Below are 13,037 nucleotides of genomic sequence, written 5' to 3'. Positions count from 1 at the left end.
GCACGTAACAAAATTGGGGGCTCGTCCGGGAGACGAATATTTTGAGCCGTGTGACAACATTTTGACAGCCTTTTCAAAACTACTGTATACTCTGAACTCAGCAAAATTCAATCATGGCGGAATTTAAACCAGACGAATTTATGGATGACCTTGATCAGGACACATTTAATTCCCTCAGAAAAGACAACCTCATAGCACTGGCAAATTTCCTTAAAGTAGATGTCAAAAGATCTATGCGCAAGCGAGAAATACAGTTCAAGATTGCAAAACATTTAGTTAATGCAGGCCATTTTGAGGAGTCTGCCTTAAAAGATTATGAACCTGAGTCTTCCTTTGAACTCAGAAAATTACAGTTAGAAATACAGGCAGATTTGGCACGTGAAAAGTTAGCAATGGAAGAAAGACAGAAAGAAAAAGAATTACAAATGAAAGAAAAAGAATTACAAATGGAAAAGAGAGACAGGCATTAGAAAAGGAAAAAATACAAATGCAGTTAGAAATGGAAGAAAGACAGAGAGAAAAGGAATTGCGATTAGAAGAACAGCGATTACAGTAGAAATAAGACGTTTAGAGCTTGGAAAGTCAGGAAAATTCTTCCCTTCAGACAAGTTTGACATCACTAAGCATTTCAGGTTAGTTCCCCCTTCCAAGAAAAGGATGTTGATAAATATTCCTCCATTTTGAGAAAATTGCTCAGAGCCTGAATTGGCCTAAGGAGTCCTGGTCTATGCTTTTGCAGAGTGCTTTGGTGGGTAAAGCCAGAGAAATTTACATTCAGTTGTCAGTAGAGCAGGCTTCAGATTATGATTTTGTGAAGGAATTAATTCTCAAGGGCTATGAGTTGGTGCCTGAAGCTTACCGTCAGAAATTTAGGGATTGTGAGAAGGTGAAAGATCAAACTTACGTTGAATTTGCTCGAACAAAAGAAAAACTGTTTGACCGTTGGTGCTCTTCTGAAAAGGTCAGTCAGAATTATGACAAATACGACAACTTGTTTTGATTGAGGAATTTAAAAGGTGCATCCGGAGTGACATCAAGACATTTATCAATGAACAAAAGGCAGATACATTAGAGGTTGCTGCACGTTTGGCCGATGATTATTCATTGACCCACAAATCTTCATTTCTCAGCAAACCATCCCAGTCCTTTTCCTACAGAAACAATGCAGGTAAATTTAACTCCTCCTTTCATCCAAGAATTTCTCAAAGGAAAGTAGGAAATCAAATGACAACAGTTCACAAAATTTAAGTAACACTCACACATCATCAGATCCCAAGTCTCAATCTCCTTCTGACAAACAGTTCGGTACACTTTCTTGTAATTATTGTAAGAAAGACGGCCATTTAATGTCAGATTGTTTCAAATTGAAAAGAAAACGTGAAGGTCAAAGTGGTCAAAGTGGATCTAAGCCAACCGGCTTTATTTCTTCATCAACTCAATTAGAGTCTAATAATGTGTGCAACACATTTTCTGAGGTTAAACCCCTCTTATCCCCAATTAATGAGGTCAAGGTCAATTCTTCTCAAGATAGCATTATGGGTATTTTCGAACCATTTATTCATGATGGTTTTATATCACTTTCTAGTGATTCTCTTCCGCTACCCCTGTCAAAATTTAAGAGATACCGGGGCTTCCCAGTCTCTTTTGTTGGCAGATACCCTGCCGTTTTCTGAAAAGTCATTTTCAGGTTCTAAAGTTCTTATTAAGGGGGTAGATTGTAATGACTACATTCCTGTTCCTCTCCATAATGTCTATTTGTCTTCGGACTTTGTTTCTGGACCTGTGGCTTTAGGTATTAGGCCTTTTTGCCTTTGAAGGGATTCACCTTCTTCTTGGAAACGACCTTGCTGGGGACAAGGTCATTACTAATCCACTTGTGACTGATAATCCTAGTTTAGATCAGGATCCAGAGCCAATTGAACAAGAGATACCCGATTTATTTCCTTCATGTGCCATTACTCGAGCCATGTCAAAGAAAACTTCCGAGAATCAAAATACTCTCAAAAATAATGTCACAGATGTTGACTTAAATGACACCTTTCTCAGTCAGGTGTTTGACACGGACCATTCCGTTATCCCTCGTGGATTTGAAACTTCAGTAAAACTTCTGCGGACCAAAGTCAGACATTTTCTAGATCAAATCTCATTGCAGAACAACACAAAGACCCAGATATTTTGTCTTTGTTTGACAGAGTAGATGATGAAGATAAAACTTCAGATAGCTCTGTTTCCTATTATACGAAATCTGGTATTCTCATGCGTAAATGGAGACCTCCAGATGTTTTGGTTGATGACGATTGGGCTATAAAACATCAAATTGTGGTTCCAAAGCCTATCGTGCTGAAATATTGCGCCTGGCCCATGAAACGCCCTGGGCTGGTCACTTAGGAGTCAGGAAAAGTTATCATAAAAATAAAATTCTCAGTCACTTTTATTGGCCTAATCTCAGGCAGGATGTAGCACATTTCTGTAAAACTTGTCACACATGTCAAATGGTAGGAAAGCCAAATCAGACCATTCCAAAGGCCCTTTACAGCCAATTCCTGCATTTCAAGAACCATTTAGTAGGATACTAATAGACTGTGTTGGGCCCCTACCAAAAACAAGATCAGGAAATGAGTACATGCTGACAATAATGTGTACATCAACTCGGTTCCCCGAAGCCATACCACTGAGAAATATAAAGACAAAGACTATAGTGAAAGCTTTAGTCAAATTTTTCACTTTATTTGGCCTCCCTAAATGTGTCCAGTCCGATCAAGGCTCCAACTTTATGTCTGGTATTTTTCAACAAGTAATGGATCAGCTAGGCATTAAACAGTATAGGTCATCCGCCTATCATCCAGAAAGTCAGGGTGCTCTTGAGCGATTTCATCAAACTTTGAAAAACATGATTAGGACCTACTGTTTTGACACAGAGAAGCAGTGGGATGAAGGAATTCATTTTCTGCTCTTTGCTGTTAGAGAGTCAATTCAGGAGTCTCTTGGTTTTAGCCCATTTGAGCTTGTATTTGGACATACAGTCCGTGGCCCACTTAAGCTCGTTTAAAGAGAAATTCCTATCAGACGATGATGATTGTCTGAATATTTTGCAATATGTGTCAGATTTCGTACAAAACTCTCTAAAGCATGTGAATTAGCCAGAGAAAATCTTGAGTCATCTCAGCAGTCAATGAAAACCAAATATGATAAAAGCACCTCAAAACGGAAGTTTGAACCAGGTCAAAAGGTTCTTGTTCTACTTCCAATTCCTGGCAAACCACTCCATGCTCGTTACTTTGGGCCATACCAAATTGATAAGAAATTGAGTGATTTAAATTACATCATAATAACACCTGACAGGCGAAAACAAAAACAGCTATGTCACATAAATATGCTTAAGCCATATTTGGATAGGGATAATCCTACTATAACTCAGCCTGTCAGTGCAGTCAGTTCAAGCCATTATGAAGATAGTGATACTGAAACTGACTTGAGTGAAAATACTCTAAACTCAAAGCTGGGCTCGGTCAAGCTTCAGAACTCAGAAATCCTGGAGAAGCTGGAGTCTACAAAGTTGGCACACCTCCAGCCAGAACAACAACAACAGGTGAAAGAACTGCTCCATGAATATAAACACCTGTTTCAAGATGTTCAACGAGGACAAACGTTATCTATCACGACGTTGATGTTGGGGACAGTAAGCCTGTAAAACAACATCCATACAGACTGAATCCAACAAAAGCGAAATATCTCCAGGAAGAAGTCAAATACCTGCTGGACAATGACTTTATTGAACCCAGTAAAAGTAACTGGAGTTCGCCGTGCATACTTGTTCCCAAATCAGACCACAGTTATCGTATGTGCACGGACTTTAGGAAGGTCAACACTTTAACAAAGACAGACACTTTCCCAATCCCGAGGATTGATGACTGCATCGACCGAGTGGGAAAAGCCAAGTATGTGACGAAATTTGACCTACTGAAGGGATTTTGGCAAGTCCCTCTGACGGATCGTGCTCGTGAAATATCCGCCTTTGTTACACCAGACGGATTGTTCCAGTACAAGGTGATGCCATTCGGAATGAAGAACTCTCCGGCAACGTTCCAACGGATGATCAACGACGTCATATCCGGGCTAGACGGTGTGCAGCTTACGTTGACGACGTAGTCCTGTATAGTGACACCTGGGAGGAACACATCAAGCTCATGCGGAAGTTCTTGAGAGACTGAGCAAAGCAATGTTGACTGTCAACCTTGCCAAATCTGAGTTTGGTTGGGCTAGGGTAACTTACCTCGGACATACTGTAGGACAGGGTGAGGTAAAACCTGTTGATGCCAAAATCAGTGCCATTTCAAGTTTTCCCATACCAAACTGCAAACGACAACTGATGCGCTTTCTCGGTATGGCTGGTTACTACAGAAAATTCTGTCCTAATTTCTCCACAATTACTGAGCCTTGACTAACTTACTTAAAAAGAAAGTAAAGTTTGTTTGGTCAGAGCAATGCCAACAGGCATTTGATACACTTAAAGCCATACTGCAAAGTGCCCCAGTGTTGTCTGCACCAGATTTCACTTTGCCATTCAAATTAGCTGTAGATGCTAGTGATACGGCTGCTGGTGCTGTTTTATTGCAAGAGGATAGTCATGGTATAGATCATCCTGTTTGCTATTTTTCACGCAAATTTAACAAATCCCAGAGAAACTACTCTACAATTGAAAAAGAGTGTTTATCTTTGATATTAGCTTTACAGCATTTGAAGTTTATGTTACTTCTTCAAATCAGCCAATAGTGGTTTATATTGATCACAACCCTCTTGTTTTTCTGCAGAAATTTAAAGGCAAAAATCAGAGATTGCTAAGATGGAGTTTAATGTTACAGGAGTTTAATCTTGACATTAGACATATCAAAGGCAGAGACAATTAATTGCAGACTGTCTCTCTCGTATTTAGAGTTTATTGTTGTTCACTTTCAAGAAATTTTACTTTAGAGTAAAACAAAATTTGAGTACTTAAATCCTTTTCAAGATTACATTTGTAAAAGAAAGATTTTTCTTTGAAAAATATTCTTTTTTTTGAAGAGGGGGTGTGTTATGTAGGTCATTTCCCCCACATCATGACCTGAGTTCAATTAGTCTGAACATTCTCAAGGTCACTGCCTTGATGACCTAACAACCTTGAATTCAATTAGTCATGTTTGGAATGTTCTGGAAAGTTGATTAGTTGTGTAAGGGAGATAATTTTAGAACAGTAATTAGCATGTCAATAAAAGTTCTAGATTGTTCTTATATGCCTTTATAAAAGGGACGTGCTCAGCTTCCAGTCAGACTTTTGGGATCGTGTCTCTTGTGTGTTACTATAAACTCCAGCAGTAGTCATTCTCAAGACTTTTCAAGACCTTCACTGTCAACGCTGGATTTATACTGTGGACTTTGTGTAGCTTCAAGCCTGCAAACCAAAGGACTGTTCATTCATCCGACTGACTGTTACAACTCTGAGACTGGAGCTTTGCCGTCCCAGCTGAGATAAGTAGTCTGTACACTTTAAAGCTTGTATTCTATCCCTAACTTAGCAATTAGTTTTATTTTCGTAATAAATTTTGTTTAAACGTTAACTGCTGAGTTCACCCTTTTGTTCGTTTTCTCTGCACGTAACATCATGGTTAGCAAATATGTTTGCACTTCTGTCAATATCGGTATTATTTTAACTGCTTTACTTTGCATATGTTATTTGTGTAGACAAATGTAGTCCGAAGTTAACAGTAAGAATATTTTTATTTTCCAACTGAACAAAAGTTGGATCAATTCGATTTTTTGACGAAAAGTAAAAATGAAATTAGACGAAAAGATGGCAACATCCGATGATCAATCACTAGAGAATTGGAACAAAACTGGAAATGTTAGAAAATGAACGACAATAACTGAAAATTCTAATGTTTGCAATGACACTGACGCAGTTATGATACAGGGGGGGACAACTGATGAATTAAACAGACAGCTAGATGGTTATACCACAGTGAAATGAGGATAAATACCAGAGATATCTAAAAATCAAAAGGTTTGTCGATAACATAAGGAAAGAAGCGAGGTAAGGCAGACGAAGAATATCTAAAATAATTTGAAATTATAATATAAACATATAGGAATGCCTAGATCACGTAGCATATTATTTTCCATGCATTAACACGGACTGTCAACATTTCCGTCATAAAATTATCTCTCCAGATGAAACTGAGTGAACTGGTGTGTACATGAATTGAGTTTTGCCAGACTTGGTGAACGATTTACCAAAGCGAAAGCAATGGCTTATTAATTGATCGATGTTGAACGTTAAATCTCCTTTCCACGTTTTACCCTTTGAGCGCTGTAATTTTCTCCCACCAAAATTTTAGTGGAAAATTTTACCAATTGTATGAATTTTCTGTAATTTTTTGATAATTTTGGACCAAATCGACATCACATTTCATTGGCTACAGGTTTTTCCAAAATTTTTGCAAAAATTGGAGAAAAATTGACAGGGGTTTATTATATAAAGGGGACAAAAATAGACTTTTGCGCTCAAAGGATTAAAGTTCACGCAAGACGCCTCCAATCATGAAACGTTACGTGTTGTTGTCGCATGTCGCAGTTGTGAAGTCGCAGGTCGCAGTTTGACAAACACGCAGGTCGCTGTTGTGAAGTCGCAGGTTACACCTAGGTCTAAATGCCGAAGTCGCAGGTCGCATGTTTCAAACTCGCGGGACGCAGGTCGCAGTTTTGAAGTCGCAGGTCGCATGTCGCATGTCGTGACCGGTCTTCCATAGAATAGGCTTCCTTGAAGATGAATTCGCAAGATTTTTCAGCTATTGTGACGTTATATCGGAAACAGATTTTCAGAGAAGGCGCCCGCTCGTCCGCCGAGTACAGTCGACGTACTTCCGCATTCATATTGTGCAAATCCGCAAGTCTTGTCGCGATATTTGAGCATTTAACTTGATCGTCAGTGAAACAAAAAGATGTTTCTCCATATCAAAACATTATGTGTTTTATATTTTAGGGTTCTGTTTAAGTAATAGACATGAACATTTGGATTTATGATCCGTGATTTCCGCGATCCGTGGCATGATTCAACCTGGCCGTGGATACGCACTTACTTTTTGGTGATGACCCCTGACCCAAGTGTCATCGATACGCTGTGCGCTGTCCGAGCATCGCTTGCTAAATTCATGGAGCTACCAAAGCTCCATGCTAAATTCAAGCGTAAAGCAAATGTATCGAAAGTCTAACACATGCACAAATTTGTCAAGTCTTTGAGTATTTTACTTTTGAACTGCTATGAAAATGGATATCTACGTATAATTCGTTTGAAAAACTGGTATGCTGAAACAGGTTTCGTGCCGTTATAGTGCGACATGTACAGTACAGCAGTGATAGCGATTGCAGGTTTTTTACAAAGGCTGCGTTCACAAAAAAAGGTGTGGGGGGGGGGGGGCTGGAGGTATTCATTCAGGAAGGGGAAATCGAAATTTTGGGGGTAGTAGAGGGGGACTTGAAAATTTGCTCTACCTGCAGGGGGCACTTGAAAATTTATTGGTTCCCTTTTATGTTTTACATTTTCCGCTTCCAAGTTTTTTTGTAGGTAATCTAATGAAGTGAATACCATTTTTATGTCATTCAAATGTTGTTATGTTAGTAATAATTTAACAGAATCTAGAACCATTTTGTCACATTCCATGACTTATATCTCGAAAAAATCTAAACATGTGTGATTGTCGTAAAAAAATCTAACTTGAGCCTAGTAACAGGGCAGAAGCTGCAACCGTTGATGATTTTGCAATCTATCTAATATATCAACTACAGTTTCCTGCTGTCTCCCTACAGCATGCTCAAACACACAATGTTCAGTTTGTGGACAAAACCTGTATATATAAATATGTATTTAGGTGATAGTTTAATTGGAGTCCAGACCGACAGTCAGTTGTCAGCACTGATACGTGGTACACATACACAGGCTGTGCTAGCAAGCTGAATACTGGACAGTTCAACATGCTGTAGAGAGTAGAACAAGAACGCAGTTGTATGATAAACTGAACAAAAATAGTGTCAAAATTATCAAAGTTAATACAACTTCTTCCTATGGGCAACTGTCACTACCAGATACCGCCCTGCTACTGTAGTATATACGTGAGCAGTGACAGAGATAGCTCTGACTCCGATATACATTGTAGTTGAAGAAGAGTTTGTGTCTCATGACAGTAAAACATTACCTAAACAAGATCAGGCCAGAAAGCAACACAAGGAAGAACACATGAAAATTTTGCATTCTAGCATATGAGAATAATCAAATGTTAAAGAAAAAAGAGGGGGTCACCGTGCTTGATTTTCTAAATTTTCACAGTTTTGTCAAAACATTATACAAAAGTAAAACTTTAAACAGTAAAGATGAAATGAAAAAATATATGACTAATTATTTATTTTTTAACCAAATTTGCAATTATTACGCCAAAAATTTCAGAGATTAATACATTTATTTGATGGAATATTTTAACCTTCCCGTATTGTAAATTTTGAGTAGTATCTAAATCGTATATGTCTTGTACTTTTGAAACAAATTTTTGGTAGGTCACCGTGCTCAGTTTAAGACGCCATATTTGATTTCTTGAAAATCGCAATTTATCTCTACAAATCTTCTTCTCCTGAACCAAAACACTGATGGAAGTGAAATTCCACTTTTGTCATTCTTAGTGAGAGCTCTTTCAGGTTTGTGAAAGGCAATTAGATCGCTCACATGTTTTTGCCGCCATAAGCTTATTGTATTTTGCATGGAACAGATAAATGTGAGATGATGTTCAAAATTCTTCTTTACAAGAACTTGACTGTTTTCAAGCTAAAATTTTGCACATAATATAATCAGTGGAAGATTTGGAAACCAGGTTAATCGCTTGGGCCCCGCCAACGCTGCTTGCAGCTTTAATTAGGGGCCCAAGCCTACCGGCTGGGCCCCTATTGGTTTTATAGGAATTCAACTTTCTTCTTCTTCTTCTACTTCTTCTTCTTCTTCCGCTCTTTTTTTGTCGACCTAGAACTCAAACACCACTTACCGCAAACTTCTAAAACTTGCAGGGCTAATAGGTACCTATGAGATCTCGTGCACCTGGGTATACAAATTTCGATTGGTCACGTGACCTGGCGGCCATATTGGATTTCCAAAACCTAAAAATGGCTTCTCCAGAAGATCCAGGGGTCTAGTCGATTTGAAATTTTTTGTATAGCAAGCATGGCCTAAGGTCTTCAGAATTTGCCAATAAAATCGCATGCGGTCACGTGACCTTGGCCGCCATATTGGATTTTTGAAAAATACCCATTTAATCTTTAAAAATCTTCTTCTCCAGAACCGAAACACCGATTCGACTGAAATTTGACATGTAACATCTTAAGTGTGATCTCTTTCAAGTTTGCGAAAGGCGTTTTGATCGGTCACGTGGTTTGGCCGCCATATTGGATTTTGAGAAAATCGTGATTTAATCTTCAAAAATCTTCTTCTCCAGAACCAACACACCGATTCTACTGAAATTTCACATGTAACATCTTAAGTGTGATCTTTTTCAAGTTTGCGAAAGGCGTTTTGATCGGTCAATTGGTTTGGCCGCCATATTGGATTTTGCGAAAATCGTGATTTAATCTTTAAAAATCTTCTTCTCCAGAACCAACACACCGATTCAACTGAAATTTGATATGTAACATCTTAAGTGTGATCTCTTTCAAGTTTGCAAAAGGCGTTTTGATCGGTCACGTGGTTTGGCCGCCATATTGGATTTTTGCGAAAATTGTGATTTAATCTTTAAAAATCTTCTTTTCCAGAACCAACACACCGATTTGACTGAAATTTGACAAGTAACATCTTAAGTGTGATCTTTTTCAAGTTTGCGAAAGGCGTTTTGATCGGTCACGTTGGTTGGCCGCCATATTGGATTTTGCGAAAATCATGATTTAATCTTTAAAATTTTCTTCTCCACAACCAACACAGCGATTGAGCTGAAATTTTATGTGTAACATCTTAAGTGTGATCTCTTTCAAGTTTGCGAAAGGCGTTTTGATCGGTCACGTGGTTTGGCCGCCATTTGGATTTGCGAAAATTGTGATTTAATCTTTAAAAATCTCCTTCTCCAGAACCAACACACCAGTTTGACTGAAATGTGACATGTAACATCTTAAGCGCGATCTCTTTCAAGTTTGCGAAAGGCGTTTTCATCGGTCACGTGGTTTCGCCGCCATATTGGATTTTAGGAAAATAATTATTTAATCTTTAAAAATTCTCTTCTCCACACCCAACACACAGATTGAGCTGAAATTTATGTGTAATAACATCTTAAGTGTGATCTCTTTCAAGTTTGCGCAAGCCGTTTTGATCGGTCACGTGGTTTGGCCGCCATATTGGATTTTCCGTAAAATATTAAATTCCAAGTGAAACGTACAGTAACTATTAGATGATGTTCAAAATCCTACTTTTTCAAGCTCGAATTTTGCACATAATATCATAAGTGCAAGATTTTTCAACCATGTTAACCGCTTGGGCCCCGCCAACGCTGCTTGCAGCTTTAATTAGGGGCCCAAGCCTACCGGCTGGGCCCCTATTGGTTTTATAGGAATTCAACTTTCTTCTTCTTCTTCTACTTCTTCTTCTTCTTCCGCTCTTTTTTTGTCGACCTAGAACTCAAACACCGCTTACCGCAAACTTCTGAAACTTGCAGGGCTAAAAGGTACCTATGAGATCTCGTGCACCTGGGTATACAAATTTCGAATAGTCGCGCGTCCTGGCGGCCATATTGGATTTTCGAAAAATACCAATTTAATTTTAAAAATCTTCTTCTCCAGAACCAACATACCGATTTAGCTGAAATTTTACTCATGTCATCCTTAGAGTGATCTCTTTCAAGTTTGCGAAAGACGTTTGGATCGGTCACGTGATTTTGCCGCCATCTTGGATTTTACGAAAATCGCAATTTAATCATTAAAAATCTTCTTCTCCAGAACCAACACACCGATTTAACTGAAATTTTACTCATGTCATCCTTAGAGTGATCTCTTTCAAGTTTGCGAAAGACGTTTGGATCAGTCACGTGATTTGGCCGCCATCTTGGATTTTACGAAAATCGCAATTTAATCATTAAAAATCTTCTTCTCCAGAACCAACACACCAATTTAACTGAAATTTTACTCATGTCATCCTTAGAGTGATCTCTTTTAAGTTTGCGAAAGACGTTTGGATCGGTCACGTGATTTGGCCGCCATCTTGGATTTTACGAAAATCGCAATTTAATCATTAAAAATCTTCTTCTCCAGAACCAACACACCGATTTAACTGAAATTTTACTCATGTCATCCTTAGAGTGATCTCTTTTAAGTTTGTGAAAGACGTTTGGATCGGTCACGTGATTTGGCCGCCATCTTGGATTTTACGAAAATCGTAATTTAATCATTAAAAATCTTCTTCTCCAGAACCAACACACCGATTTAACTGAAATTTTACTCATGTCATCCTTAGAGTGATCTCTTTTAAGTTTGCGAAAGACGTTTGGATCGGTCACGTGATTTGGCCGCCATCTTGGATTTTACGAAAATCGCAATTTCATCATTAAAAATCTTCTTCTCCAGAACAAACACACCGATTTAACTGAAATTTTACTCATGTCATCCTTAGAGTGATCTCTTTTAAGTTTGCGAAAGACGTTTGGATCGGTCACGTGATTAGGCCGCCATCTTGGATTTTACAGAAATCGCAATTTAATCATTAAAAATCTTCTTCTGCAGAACAAACACACCAATGTAACTGAAATTTTACTCATGTCATCCTTAGAGTGATCTCTTTTAAGTTTGCGAAAGACATTTGGATCAGTCACGTGATTTGGTCCCCATATTGGATTTTTGAAAAATACCAATTTAATCTTCAAAAATCTTCTTCTCCGGAACTATCACCAAAATCTTTTCGCAAACTTTCTAGGCCATACTACTAGATGCTATATAATAAATTCAAACGAAATTGACCTGGCAGTTTTTGAGAAGAAGATTTTTAAAGTATTATTTTTCTGATTTTTCAATGACCTTTGACCTCCCCTATACCTCTGCAGCTAAGCTATACAAATGGCTTTTTCTAGCCTATGTTAGAGTCATATCTAATTCTGGGCAATGTAATAGAGCTAGAGGTCTGATTTTTGGTATATAGGGATAACTTAGCAATACAATTTTTTTGACAAAATGTCATGTGACCTTCATGACCTTTGACCTTGAATATACGTATATGTCAATAACTCAGTAACCACAAGTGGTACACCCTTCATATTTGGTATGATGGGAGACATTATGACATCACATCCTGTACCTCATTAAATATGCACATATCTAATTTTGGGAAGGCCAATAGAGCTAGAGGTCTGATTTTTGGTATATAGGGATAACTTAGCAATACAATTTTTTTGACAAAATGTCACGTGACCTCGATGACCTTTGACCTTGAATATACGAGTATATGTCCATAACTAAGTAACCACAAGTGCTACAGCCTTCATATTTGGTATGATGGGAGACCTTATGACACTACATCCTGTACCTCATTAATTATGTGCATATCTAATTCTGAGCCAGCCAATAGAGCTAGAGGTCTGATTTTTGGTATATAGGCATAACTTAGCAATACAATTTTTTTGACAAAATGTCATGTGACCTTCATGACCTTTGACCTTGAATATACGTATATGTCCATAACTCAGTAACCACAAGTGCTACACCCTTCATATTTGGTATGATGGGAGACCTTATGACACCACATCCTGTACCTCATTAATTATGCGCATATCTAATTCTGAGCCAGCCAATAGAGCTAGAGGTCTGATTTTTGGTATATAGGGATAACTTAGCAATACAATTTTTTTGACAAAATATCACGTGACCTCGATGACCTTTGACCTTGAATATACGTATATGTCAATTACTCAGTAACCACAAGTGCTACACCCTTCATATTTGGTATGATGGGAGACCTTATGACACCACATCCTGTACCTCATTAATTATGCGCATAT

This window comes from Ptychodera flava, chromosome 11 (genome assembly GCF_041260155.1).
Source record: "Ptychodera flava strain L36383 chromosome 11, AS_Pfla_20210202, whole genome shotgun sequence".
NCBI lineage: Eukaryota > Metazoa > Hemichordata > Enteropneusta > Ptychoderidae > Ptychodera > Ptychodera flava.
The sequence above is the reverse complement of the archived record's forward strand: the minus strand, read 5'-3'. Positions refer to the sequence as shown.